We start from the raw sequence: 15,190 nt of genomic DNA, 5'->3' as shown, positions 1-15,190 counted from the left end.
TATGGCAGATGTAATGTGGTTGACATTCTTTAATATATTCTTCTTTCTTTTAACTCATAAAGTCTTGCCCCGCCAGTAGCACAGTGGTGTGTGTACGGACATTTACCACTAACGGGGTTTCGAGACTCGTGGTGAGCAGAGCTTTGTATTCAAAAAACAAGCAACATCATCACAGGTTCTTAAATTAAGATAATTGTAATAAGGCGTTCCTTACGTAGTGCTGCGTTATTCGACTTATTTTCAAGTTTAAAATTTTTGTTTTGTTCTGCTCATTTGCTTTTGAAACTTGATCAAAAATGGTTCTCATGATTATTGGAAACAAACACTGTCATTTCGCTAGAAACGCCGTTTCGAAACTCTGGCACAGCCCAGGTAATCCGTTTTGCAGCTTTGTATCTAACTATAAACAAACAAAAAATGATATAACTTTTTGTGATAAGGATTGTTTTTAACTAAAGCATTCTGTCATGATATAAAAAAAACATAACAAGAGAGTTAGATTCAATTCTTTTAAAGTATTAGGTTGAGGAATAATTCGTGAGCGTTTTTAAATAATTTCATTCAAGCATTACATGCAAGACTATACAATACTTCAATGCATGAACACATTGAAGACATATGAAAATCAAACACACCATCTATTAGAGCAAAAAATTATCTACCAAATGACATGAAATATTTTGCGAAAGCGTTTCATTTATGAATATATTTTTTTAACTTGAAAAAACGCTCACGAATTATTCCTCAACCCAATAAATATTACGATAAATTTAGTTACGTAATGCGATTAAAGTCGTATATTTTTTTTAACTTATTCATGTAGAGATTATAAAATGTTACCGGAAATTTATTATTGTCGAGATTATAAAACGTTACGTGAAATTTATTGATGTCTATTAAATATAGAGATCAGACAATTTAGTAAAAAAGATATAAATAGCATAAGACGAGCGAGAAAAAAAGACAGAGCAGACAAGATACAAAGTGACGTAAAAGAGACATTCGGACAGCGAAAGAAGGCGTAATGATTGATCCGTATTATATTAGAGTGAAACTAACGGTGTTAAAATACATAACAAGAAGAGTTTATTTTGTCAAAGAATGTTCTAAATTAATTGAACCTGTGTTGACTTTAACAAACGGTAGGCGGTCGTTTTGAAGTTAAGAAAAGCAAACGTTTGTTAGAAGTAGGCCTAAATAAGAAAAATTAGTGCAGACGATGTTAAAAGTGTAGGATACAGCAAGGGCGTAGATTTTTTACACCCGATGGGGTGATGATTTTTGCAACCACTTATGTGGACTGGAACTGTTCAATTTGCAAATTGGTAATCTCTGATTACGTGAACCTGTAAACTGTAAACATGCAATCACAGAGTGACCTTGTTGCCAGGATACTTGGACGTATACTTAGGCCTACTGACTCATACGAACTATCGCTTAGAGCCTTAGATCGAAAAGCTTGGAAGCACGCCTGTATTAAAGATGTACATTTCGGCTACTGAAAAAGCCTACATCTAGGTCTAATTATGTAATTCGATTAGTAAGAACACGAGAATCACAAGAACAAACACACAGTTTGTAGGCCTGTGATGGAATAAAACAATTCAACAGACCAAACTGTAGGGGGGATGAGTGTATGCACTATACCCCCACCTAAAATGAAGAGGGGGATGTATACCCTCCATCTCCCCAAGGATCTACGCCCCTGGGATACAGCCATAGTAAATTGAAAAAAGTAAGTGAACTATGCTCATATAGTTTAGCGACAATAACAAAAAAATTAAGCTTGTCAACTGAAATTCTAAAATAATTTAATAGGCCTAAGTAGACTTTTAACAAAAGATAGGACTATATAGTGTTTATGATATGTTTATGATAATCTATAATGCAAAAAAAAAATTGTTGTACATACGTTTAACTAGTTTCGAATATATGTATTACTTTTAAAACAAGTGAAGTCTATTTTCGGTCCCGGGTTTTAGGTCGTTAAAGACCTGGGAGGGTCAGGTACATTTTCGACCTCTTCCTCCTACAAGTGAAATGGGTGTTCGTTTATTTTTCAATTTATCGCCAACAAGTCACAGACACCTACTGTAGAATAATCCGTAGCTTAACAACGACAAGTAAATGTTTTAATTTAGTATATATACAATATAAAAATTATGTTTCTCTGACACATTTAGAAAAGTAACCGATGTTCAAGAATAGATAAAAAGTTGAAATGAAACCTTCTGAGAATGTGTCTTCGAAATAAAATGGCGGTAACCTATTAAAGGTTATCCTAGCTTAGATCAGTATCTACTTTTATAAAGGGAAATTCAAAATAATAACATTTCGTGTCACGCACCCTGTACTAGTAGTTAACGTGCTTTAAAGAGTGTCTATATTAATTTTCTGAAAATAACTTCTAATTTATGTAAATTTTTATTGATCGTTTCGCAATGACTAGGAATTTAACGAGACTTAACGACGCACGAGGCTCGTGAACCATTCTCTTTTAATCACAACCTCTACACGCTAAAGAAACTGAATATCTTAAAAGCACTTGATGTAGAGATGGAAGAAAGTGATAAAGTATACATTACGCGAGTAGCTGTCAAGGTAAATATGTTTGTAGTTTTATGGACAGGAAGGTGGCGAGTACAGTGGACTTCCTATCTGTCATTACAGTGTATGAATTTCTTATTTTGCGTTAAATTGGTTATACCCCAAAAGACGTATATATATGTAAGTATATGTATTTATTTACTGGAAATGCAATAAAAGAATGTATCATTTCTTCTCACTGAGTGGAAAATCAATAAATAGAAATATCCCTTAGGGTTCTGCTAAACATTCTGCAAACTAAAGCATTAGAAGGTTGTTATTTACCTACAGCTATCAACGCTAGGTGTCTCTGTTATCAATTAACAGTTCAATAAGTAACTGCCTGGTATTAATTTTGTCGTCTTTGGTCTTTTCGGTTGCTGGGAGACACAAGATCCATGGTGACAGCCGTCGTAGACTGTTCACTTTAGTGTTCTGTTTCTCATCAACAGCGTCTCTCGTATCTCGTGAAGAATCTCCTTTCGAACAGAATTCCTTAATCAATGCTGAATGTTAGGCTGAAATATCGGACATTCTAGGATTCTTCTGGTGTGACTTGATGAAGTTCTCTCAGCAAACAAGACAAAAAAGTTGAATCTTTATGAATGATAAACTGACTTTTAAAAATACATCTCTGTTTCTGACTTAGGTAATGTTTAGAAAACTGATAACACACTTGAAGTTTTGCACAACTCCTAACTACCACATTTTTGTTTTATAATAAAATACAAACTGGCCGTTGTTAGAAACCACTCTAAACACAACAGATATTTAACTTTCTAAAAGTGGCTCAGTAGTAACTTTATAGACTTACATGCTTAAATACAGGGTTTGATTCTCGCAGAAGCCAGATCGCAGATAGTTCATTGTATAGCTTTGTGGGAAAATAACAACAGTAACACTATCTTTCCAAGAATGTTTCGAAACCCTAACCTTCCGAAACCAAACCCTAACCTTTCGAAACCAAACAAAACCCTCTCTTTATATGGTTTGTGCACTTCCAAACATTCCCACAGAACATTTGTTAAAACGTTTTGTTTTCACATTTTAACAGCGTTTTACTGAAGTGGAATCCATTAAATTAGATAGATACCACTGACAAACATATGAATTAGAAGCCCAGATAACCGGAAGTTAGGCTTAAGACATTGACGCATTTTTGAACACGACTCTCATCCTTCGTTAGAGAACGTGTCTTGCAAATACGTAACCACCGTGGTGGCGATATGTTTATAATGAAAAAAAAAGACAATGTTGTATATAACAACACAGACTCGTCCATCATTGATTCGTCTCATTTTGAAGATTATTGACGTAAGACATCTTTAATTTGGCAAGATGCCAGCAAGGTACACACAGGTGGCGTTAACCTTTCAGTTTTGTCGGTTTTGTGACGTTTGGGCGAGAAAAGGTTTTGATCAAGACGTCAAGAAACTAACTGATGAACATGCTTTGATGGCAATCTTCGGGTCTCGACAACTCGTTAGTATGACCCGTGAAGAATAACGTAGCGTGTTTTTCTTCCTTATTTGTTGCTACCAAGTGATCTTGAGACAGCCAATTACACACGTTTTACGTTTATCAAATGTATTAAAGACAATCTGGACACTATACCTAGATCCAAGTGTTCATAGTTCTTTGTAGGTAAGTTTATGAGAAACATCAACAACTGCTGGGTATGATAATTACGTACGTCATTAGAAGGATTGTGAAATACGTTTTATACACCAAATTCATTAAAACTTACCAATGAATTATAATACAACAAATGTAAACAAAAACATTTTATTGTAATTAGCTCCATTAATCACTCCAGAAACCCCCATGTAGGTTTTGAGGAACTTAAACATTTTTTAAAGCCATGTGGTGTAACAATGGAAGCAAAATCTTACTAAATACCATGTAGTATGTGGATCCTGCCGGTAGGGGCGGTGTAAAAAATTAGATATTTTGAAGGTCAACCATCACCATTCCAGGTATATGTAAATGTATCTGAATGCTTAGTTACATGCTCAGGTGTATATATCACTGTTACTCAATCCTTGAGAATATATATATATATATATATATATATATAATTTCGCGCAAAGCTACATGAGGGCTATCTGCTCTAGCCGTCCCTACAGTGTAAAACCAGAGGGAAGGCAGCTATTCATCACCACTCACCTCCAACTCTTGGGCTACTCTTTTACCAACGAATATTGCGATTGACCGTCACATTATAACGCCCTCACATCTGAAAGGGCGAGCATGTTTGGTGTGAAGGGGATTCGAACCCGCGACTTTCAGATTACGAGTCGAGTGCCTTAACCACCTGGCCATGCCAAGCCTAATGTAGCTATATATGTATATTGTCGTTTTTTATCCTGTTTAGGTATATATATATATATATATATTTTGGTGAGCAGAGCACAGATAATCCATTGTATAGTTTTGTGCTTAATTTCAAACAAACAAACAAATTGGTGTTATATGTTGTAAATAACGTCCTTGACTTACAAATCAAACCCCACACATAATTTCTATGAAACTATATTTTACCTTGAAATGCGAGAGCAAAACTTTGTTTGTATGTGACAAACAGTAAATGGATCTTTTACAGTTGTCTCTCTTCTTTTACTACAGTTGATGTTTCATTTATTGGCGCGGCTTCTTTCACGTGATGTGTTCACGGACGTGAACATTCCTCGAGTTCTAAAGTTGAAACATCCAACAACTAACAGGAAGAATGATACACGTTAAGTCCAATTTATCGAATCAAAGGTTCTTGGTTTGTTAAGCAGAATACACTACCTGGTCAAGATAATCCTGTGTGATAAGTACACTACTATTCTGTAGCACAACTTACTGCCAAACCTTATCTTAACATATGGTAAAAATATCGTTTTCATGTAAAACCTGTAGGGGGCACCACTGATGTTTCCTTAAGGATATGAAAATAATTCTTTTCCATCACGATATATGGCTGCCCAAATATATAACGCACCGTCTTCTGGGTGTTCCCTGTGGGATCTTTCTATCTTCTCTCATCTATTCTCCTGGCAAACGGCGAACAAGGATCCTACCATCAGCTTTAACAAACCAGAAGCTGACTCATCTGACAAGGTGGCATGTTACCAGTGTCCTAACTGTAAGTTGGCATGCTGTCCTGTCCAAGAAATACAATGACAGAGGTGATTTCTAGATAATATCAGTTTGCCCTTCTTACAAAATAACCTCGCTTGTTCAGTCTCTTCTTCACTGTTCTTCTGGACACCTTAGAATTAACGTGTTCGGGCCATTCCTGTTCTAAGGTGTTGCAAGACTTCTTTCAACCTTGACTTGTTAACCCGATCCAAACATGGCCATCTGATCATTTTGGACATCGTCGTCCACCAGTAAACTTTCCTGGAACAACGTTTATTGTAGTCCGATGATGTTTCAGAATATTGGATAAAGTACACTAACGCACCCTACTCTTCTGTTAGTATCCGTTTGTTTCGTACCATTTCTGGACAGTCTAATAATTTGACGTCCTATACCTTCTGGCACGTGACGAGATATGCTCTATACCAGGTACAAAAAAAGTATCTGAACAAAGCGTTTGTTTGTTACGATAAAAATTATACCAAGATCACATCCTATTATACAAAATAGGATTGTTTGTCTGTTTTAACAAACAAATGTTTAAAACAACGTATGCAGACCAGAATAACTGGAACATGTTTTTCCAACCATAAGCTACCTTCTGTTACTACTCAGACGTTTACTCTATAACTACGTAATGTAGACAATAACATCGGTATAGAACAATATGTAAACATGTTGGCCACGGCTGAAGGTAATATACATGGAAACAAAAGTATTTAATACTTTAATTAATATAGAGAAATGAGCAGCTTTCTTGACTAGCCAGATTACTTGTGTTTTTTATAAAACTTCTCTGAACATTTCAGAACTAAGTTTTATTTCACAGGACCAGGTGGTTAGGGGGCGCTCCACTCGTAATCCGAAGGCCGCGCGTTCGAATCCCTCTCACACCACGCATGCTAGCCTTTCAGCCGTGGGGGTATCGCAATGTTTCAGTCAATCCCACTGTTCTTTGGTAAACGAGTAGCCCAAGAGTTGGTGGTGGGTGGTGACGACTAACTGCCTTGTCTCTAGTCTTGCACTGCTAAATTAGGAACAGCTAGCGCAGATAGCCCTCGTATATTCGTCCCCAGTTTTGCATTACTGACAAGAGAGGCAGTAACACCCACCGTCACAATGCTTTGTCAGACCTTGAATCTTACATTTGTCTTACATTTTTACAATGCGCCCACAGCTGAAAGTGTGAGGCGAGTTCAGCTACATGACGTCTTGAGCCCTGAACCCTCGCTCTGAAGCCCGGACATATCACCCACTATGCTGAATGAGGTAGCTAAACTATTACTCAGTATCGCATAATAATTTTCTTTATCTTCAAACACGCTTCTTTTTCATTAAGTTAAAGAGTCAAAGTAGACCCAAATGTATAAACACAGAACTTTAAGAAATAAATATATTCAGTTAAGGATATGAGAAAACAAACGGAAAAACAATTGAGGTTCTTAATCTGTAAGATTTTCTATAAGACAACTGGCGGAGTGTGACCACGTGGCCACACGTTTTCCGTGTCGGATATCACTTTATTTAGACAACTGGCGGAGTGTGACCACGTGGCCACACGTTTTCCGTGTAGGATATCACTTTATTTAGACAACTGGCGGAGTGTGACCACGTGGCCACACGTTTTCCGTATAGGATATCACTTTATTTAGACATTTGGCGGAGTGTGACCACGTGGCCACACGTTTTCCGTGTAGGATATCACTTTATTTAGACAACTGGCGGAGTGTGACCACGTGGCCACACGTTTTCCGTGTAGGATATCACTTTATTTAGACATTTGGCGGAGTGTGACCACGTGGCCACACGTTTTCCGTGTAGGATATCACTTTATTCAGACAATTGGCGGAGTGTGATCACGTGGCCACCTTTTTTTCGTGCTGGATATCACATTATTTAGACATTTGATGGAATGTGGCCACGTGGCCACCTTTTTTCGTGCTGGATATCACTTTATTTAGACATTTAGCGGAGTGTGACCACATGGCGACACGTTTCCCGTGTAGGATATCACTTTATTTAGACATTTGGCGGAGTGTGACCACGTGGCCACACGTTTTCCGTGTAGGATATCACTTTATTCAGACAATTGGCGGAGTGTGATCACGTGGCCACCTTTTTTCGTGCTGGATATCACTTTATTTAGACATTTGGCGGAGTGTGACCACGTGGCCACACGTTTTCCGTGTAGGATATCACTTTATTTAGACATTTGGCGGAGTGTGACCACGTGGCCACACGTTTTCCGTGTAGGATATCACTTTATTTAGACAACTGGCGGAGTGTGACCACGTGGCCACACGTTTCCCGTGTAGGATATCACTTTATTTAGACATTTGGCGGAGTGTGACCACGTGGCCACACGTTTCCCGTGTAGGATATCACTTTATTTAGACATTTGGCGGAGTGTGATCACGTGGCCACCTTTTTTCGTGCTGGATATCACTTTATTTAGACAACTGGCGGAGTGTGACCACGTGGCCACACGTTTTCCGTGTAGGATATCACTTTATTTAGACATTTGGCGGAGTGTGACCACGTGGCCACACGTTTTCCGTGTAGGATATCACTTTATTTAGACAACTGGCGGAGTGTGACCACGTGGCCACACGTTTCCCGTGTAGGATATCACTTTATTTAGACAAATGGCGGAGTGTGATCACGTGGCCACCTTTTTTCGTGCTGGATATCACTTTATTTAGACATTTAGCGGAGTGTGACCACGTGGCGACACGTTTCCCGTGTAGGATATCACTTTATTTAGACATTTGGCGGAGTGTGATCACGTGGCCACCTTTTTTCGTGCTGGATATTACTTTATTTAGACATTTGATGGAATGTGGCCACGTGGCCACACATTTTCCGTGTAGGATATTACTTTATTTAGACATTTGGCGGAGTGTGACCACGTGGCCACACGTTTTCCGTGTAGGATATCACTTTATTTAGACAACTGGCGGAGTGTGACCACGTGGCCACACGTTTCCGTGTGTAGGATATCACTTTATTTAGACATTTGGCGGAGTATGACCACGTGGCCACACGTTTTCCGTGTAGGATATCACTTTATTTAGACAACTGGCGGAGTGTGACCACGTGGCCACACGTTTCCCGTGTAGGATATCACTTTATTTAGACATTTGGCGGAGTGTGACCACGTGGCCACACGTTTTCCGTGTAGGATATCACTTTATTTAGACAACTGGCGGAGTGTGACCACGTGGCCACACGTTTTCCGTGTAGGATATCACTTTATTTAGACAACTGGCGGAGTGTGACCACGTGGCCACACGTTTCCCGTGTAGGATATCACTTTATTTAGACATTTGGTGGAGTGTGACCACGTGGCCACACGTTTCCCGTGTAGGATATCACTTTATTTAGACATTTGGCGGAGTGTGATCACGTGGCCACCTTTTTTCGTGCTGGATATCACTTTATTTAGACAACTGGCGGAGTGTGACCACGTGGCCTCACGTTTTCCGTGTAGGATATCACTTTATTTAGACAACTGGCGGAGTGTGACCACGTGGCCACACGTTTCCCGTGTAGGATATCACTTTATTTAGACATTTGGCGGAGTGTGACCACGTGGCCACACGTTTCCCGTGTAGGATATCACTTTATTTAGACATTTGGCGGAGTGTGACCACGTGGCCACACGTTTTCCGTGTAGGATATCACTTTATTTAGACATTTGGCGGAGTGTGACCACGTGGCCACACGTTTTCCGTGTAGGATATCACTTTATTCAGACAATTGGCGGAGTGTGATCACGTGGCCACCTTTTTCGTGCTGGATATCACTTTATTTAGACATTTGGCGGAGTATGACCACGTGGCCACACGTTTTCCGTGTAGGATATCACTTTATTTAGACATTTGGCGGAGTGTGACCACGTGGCCACACGTTTTCCGTGTAGGATATCATTTTATTTAGACAACTGGCGGAGTGTGACCATGTGGCCACACGTTTCCCGTGTAGCATATCACTTTATTTAGACATTTTGCGGAGTGTGACCACGTGGCCACACGTTTCCCGTGTAGGATATCACTTTATTTAGACATTTGGCGGAGTGTGATCACGTGGCCACCTTTTTCGTGCTGGATATCACTTTATTTAGACATTTAGCGGAGTGTGACCACGTGGCGACACGTTTCCCGTGTAGGATATCACTTTATTTAGACATTTGGCGGAGTGTGACCACGTGGCCACACGTTTTCCGTGTAGGATATCACTTTATTTAGACAACTGGCGGAGTGTGACCACGTGGCCACACGTTTCCCGTGTAGGATATCACTTTATTTAGACATTTGGCGGAGTATGACCACGTGGCCACACGTTTTCCGTGTAGGATATCACTTTATTTAGACAACTGGCGGAGTGTGACCACGTGGCCACACGTTTCCCGTGTAGGATATCACTTTATTTAGACATTTGGCGGAGTATGACCACGTGGCCACACGTTTTCCGTGTAGGATATCACTTTATTTAGACAACTGGCGGAGTGTGACCACGTGGCCACACGTTTTCCGTGTAGGATATCACTTTATTTAGACAACTGGCGGAGTGTGACCACGTGGCCACACGTTTCCCGTGTAGGATATCACTTTATTTAGACATTTGGTGGAGTGTGACCACGTGGCCACACGTTTCCCGTGTAGGATATCACTTTATTTAGACATTTGGCGGAGTGTGATCACGTGGCCACCTTTTTTCGTGCTGGATATCACTTTATTTAGACAACTGGCGGAGTGTGACCACGTGGCCTCACGTTTTCCGTGTAGGATATCACTTTATTTAGACAACTGGCGGAGTGTGACCACGTGGCCACACGTTTCCCGTGTAGGATATCACTTTATTTAGACAACTGGCGGAGTGTGACCACGTGGCCACACGTTTCCCGTGTAGGATATCACTTTATTTAGACAACTGGCGGAGTGTGACCATGTGGCCACACGTTTCCCGTGTTGGATATCTCTTTATTTAGACATTTTGCGGAGTGTGACCACGTGGCCACACGTTTTCCGTGTAGGATATCACTTTATTCAGACAATTGGCGGAGTGTGATCACGTGGCCACCTTTTTTCGTGCTGGATATCACTTTATTTAGACATTTAGCGGAGTGTGACCACGTGGCGACACGTTTCCCGTGTAGGATATCACTTTATTTAGACATTTGGCGGAGTGTGACCACGTGGCCACACGTTTTCCGTGTAGGATATCACTTTATTCAGACAATTGGCGGAGTGTGATCACGTGGCCACCTTTTTTCGTGCTGGATATTACTTTATTTAGACAACTGATGGAATGTGGCCAGTGTGACCACGTGGCCACAACGTTTCCCGTGTAGGATATCACTTTATTTAGACATTTGGCGGAGTATGACCACGTGGCCACACGTTTTCCGTGTAGGATATCACTTTATTTAGACAACTGGCGGAGTGTGACCACGTGGCCACACGTTTCCCGTGTAGGATATCACTTTATTTAGACATTTGGTGGAATGTGACCATATGGCCACCCTTTTTCAGTTCTTGATATCACTTTATGTAGATAATTGTTTGGTATATGATTACATGGCTACCTCTATTTCGTGCCGTATATACACTCATGTTTATCACACTTCTTTATAAAGCTTATCAAACTGCTTCGTTACTCCAGTATATATGCCTCTTCATTTCCCGGGATCTACAGCAGTAAGTCTGTAAGCGTATAACATTAAAAACCGGGGTTCGATACCCATTAGCCGGTACAGCAAATACATCTCATTGTCTAGCTTTGTAATTAAATAAACATTAAGAAATCTCCCTATTTCTTTGATAACGTTTAATATTTCTCTAATAACGTTTTATTCGAAGAAGATGTGAGATTTAATCAAGACATGTACAAAAACCGACTTTAGCACGAGTGCTAAACGTACAACGTTTCTACAAGGCTTCCTGTTTCATCTTAACGTCCTAATTTTGCTAAATTTACAATAAAATTCTCTTGTTTACCCACTGAAGCTTTTATTGGCACGTGGAGCTGTCTGTGTTTCAATAAAATGTGACGTCAACAAGTTAATGTTTATTAAACCACCGCTATTCGTTTCTCACGCTCGTTGGCTGAGAAGGGTACATCACATAACAAGTACTGTGGTAATACAACAATAGCACGTGCCACTCACCCACTTTTGATTTACCCCCTACCCCCACTCTTAATTTACCTCCTTCCCCACTCTATAGATTGCAGATATTTTGTGAAAACCACTCTCTCTGTTCCCATCTCGAATCGTTGTATCTCCGTCTTGTTACCATGACAACTAGAGGAAACCCTGCCCTAACCGTAGAGCACTCAACAGCTTTTACTTAACATCTGATATCTAGCAACAATAGACTTTCTGTTTGTGTGAGTTAACCACAAGCACTGGAACGGATATATAAATAAGGACATTTATACGAAACTTTAACAGACAGACAGTACAAAACACAGACACGTGGATTTGAAAACTTATAATTCAGTTACTAGGATTCGGGTTTGAAAACTGGCTAATTCAAGACAGTCACAAGTAACGATTAAAATCAGTTCAGTTTTCTTTATAATAAGATAAAATATTTTGGTTATATTTACTTCAGTAACGATCAACATACAGAGCGACACCTGACGTTTTCAACTTCCTGATGACGTTTCTCCAAACACAGATGCACACATACAAATAGCTGGAAAGTAATAAGGAAGAATCCATTACCATATCCATACAGATTTATTTCAATAACTTTATAAATATGAACTCTCAATGAGGTTTGAACCTGAGGTGATGAAATATTCAACCCAAATTTTCTCACATTTTAAAAATGCTTTTGTTTCGTACAAGTTACTTGTAATGACAATCTGAAATTAATGTTTCAGACACAGTTATTTCCAGAAAGTTCCACCAGTTGTCAAAACTTAAAAGATGTGCAGCAGAAACTGTCTTTTAACATTAGGAGTTAACTTTAAGAATCGGTCCTCAGAACTTCAAGATCTGACGTTCAAGAATCAGTCATCAGAACTTTAAGATCTGACGTTCAAGAATCAGTTCCCAGAATTTCAAAATTTGACGTTCAAGAATCAGTCATCAGAACTTCAAAATCTGACGTTCAAGAATCAGTTATCAGAACTTCAATATCTGACGTTCAAGAATCAGTTCTCAAAACTTTGCGATCTGTCTTTGAAGAATCTTATTTTGTTTCACCTGGAGCTGACGTTTAAGACGATTTTTCATAACATTAGGAGATGAACAACGTGTTGAACTTTAATACTGGGCTCTAGCTTGATATCGTTTAGATATTTATTCATGGGATTTCTACTTTTCACTGGTAAAAATAAGAAAAGGCTTAACCTAAGATTTCTGCCTAGTAAATAGGAAAGCTTGATGTTTACATTAAATCTGAACAAAACTGTACGTATTTACTTTCTACGAGTAGTTGTATGGTCTTCAAAATCAGTCAAAACGTCGAATTAAATTAAAATGTTTGATTTTTTTTTCTAACACTCACACCACCTATATACAGATGGTGAAGTTACTATAGAAACAAAGGTTCCATGCAAAATGACGCATAAGTGAATAAAGAATTTTGTTTGTTGTTAAGCGCGAATCTCCTCTGTCCACAATTATTTTCCATCATAAGTTCACAGAGAGACGTTTATTACGTCATCAAACTATTATTGAACTTGAAAGTAAAACCGGTTTTATTGGTGCCTAAGCTTTTAAAATATTTCTCTTTGTTTGTTTTTTAAGAAATGTTATCGATTACAAGGGTAATAAAACTTTACTGATACGGTTCCGAGGGAATATAGAAAATATTACTTATGTAGAAAGAACATGGAAATATATAAGATATGAAAAGCGTAATCTTAAAAAAGCAGAAAGGCTTAGAATTGTAAAGTTTTAGTGTTATTATTTTTAAAACGTTTAAAGGTTGTACTGAAGGACTATCCTATGTTGAATGCAAACCATAAAATTACTTTAGTGTTATTTTTTACTAATCTTTATCTCAGATGTTACATGTCATTACTTGGTTTAAAAACAAAATACTTTTCTTTAAAAATATTCTCGCAACACCAGAGGAAATAAATAAACAATATACAGGACGAGAAACCAACGTAAAGTTAATAAAATTGCTGACAAATTCCAGAAATCGTCAATTAAGACGAGAAATGAAAAGTCGTTCCTGCCATTGGCCTCCATTTTAAGCTTTCGTCTCCAAAGAACAATTTAGTTAATACGTTTAACAGGTATCTCAAGACGGCTGGTATGGGTATTAAAACTTTTATTAAAATAAAGTAGAGAACAAGGTTCATCTGAAGAAAGTCAAAACGCCCTCTTTAATACCAATACTACCCATCTTGAGATACGTTTTTACTTCAAGTGGGTTTCTCGTCATCACAGGCATTTAACAGATCTAAGCCTAAATCGTACTTGAACCAATGCATGCTTCTTTTTGAGGCAATCTCCACGTGATATTCAAACTTCGCTACACCACAGCTGAAACACCCAACATGGTAGTGTAGGCAGAACTCTGGCATGATAGCTTCACTCTTAAATCCTCGGTGTTGTAACATGGTCGGGACCACTACAGGAGGTTACTCATACGTTTTGTTTAAAAGTATGTATTTTGTTGTTCGTCTGACATGTGAACCTTACTTCAAAAAAGAACCAATGGTGCCGAGATTATAAAAATCTCGATGCTTTACATATTCAAGATCAGTATGTGAAAACAGTGGCACCATCTGGCTATGATGACTGGTGTTAGAGCGGAGTTTGGTATTTATCTGGTAATTAGAGGGGCCCAGGTTCACCTTGATTACTTTCAAATATAAAGAAATCTCTGTTTTTTTATTTATTAACAGGAGACACAAGATAAAGAATGTTTTAATTTTATCTGTCAATTTGGTGACGTGTGTAAAGAGGAGCCTTCTTTGACATTCCTGTTTATGACACGTAACTGAATATTGTACATCCTTGGTTCCTGTCTCTTCGTGAACTTCAGTTTGTCGTTAAGCCCAAAGCTACAGAACGGGCTATCTGTGCTGTACCAACACGGGTATCGAAACTCAATTTTTTGAGTTAAAAGCCTTGTGACTTATAGCTAAGTAACTAGAAGGTTTGAACTCAGAAGTGACCATTTTAGTACAAACTGTTTTTTTTTTTAAGTATCTCAACGCGGCATTTAAACGTTTTAAATTTCCTCAAGCTGGAACGATATCTCTGGATAAAATCGTTCAATCTTCAGTTTCCACAAAGACCCCAGGAAAAAAAAATCGCTGTTTTCTTTCGATTTAATGTTTGAGAGAACGAATGAAACTACATGTAGAAGTTCGACGGACGACAGACATTCAAAATTAAAGACGCCACGTTACGTAATCAAGATATTACCATTAAAACAAACACCAAACTTAAGATTTTAGTAGAACAGGACGTGACGTTATTCAGAGACAATATTTATTTTACAAT

Source organism: Tachypleus tridentatus, unplaced genomic scaffold, assembly GCF_004210375.1.
Source record: "Tachypleus tridentatus isolate NWPU-2018 unplaced genomic scaffold, ASM421037v1 Hic_cluster_1, whole genome shotgun sequence".
In the NCBI taxonomy this organism is placed as follows: Eukaryota; Metazoa; Arthropoda; class Merostomata; order Xiphosura; family Limulidae; genus Tachypleus; species Tachypleus tridentatus.
The sequence above is the reverse complement of the archived record's forward strand: the minus strand, read 5'-3'. Positions refer to the sequence as shown.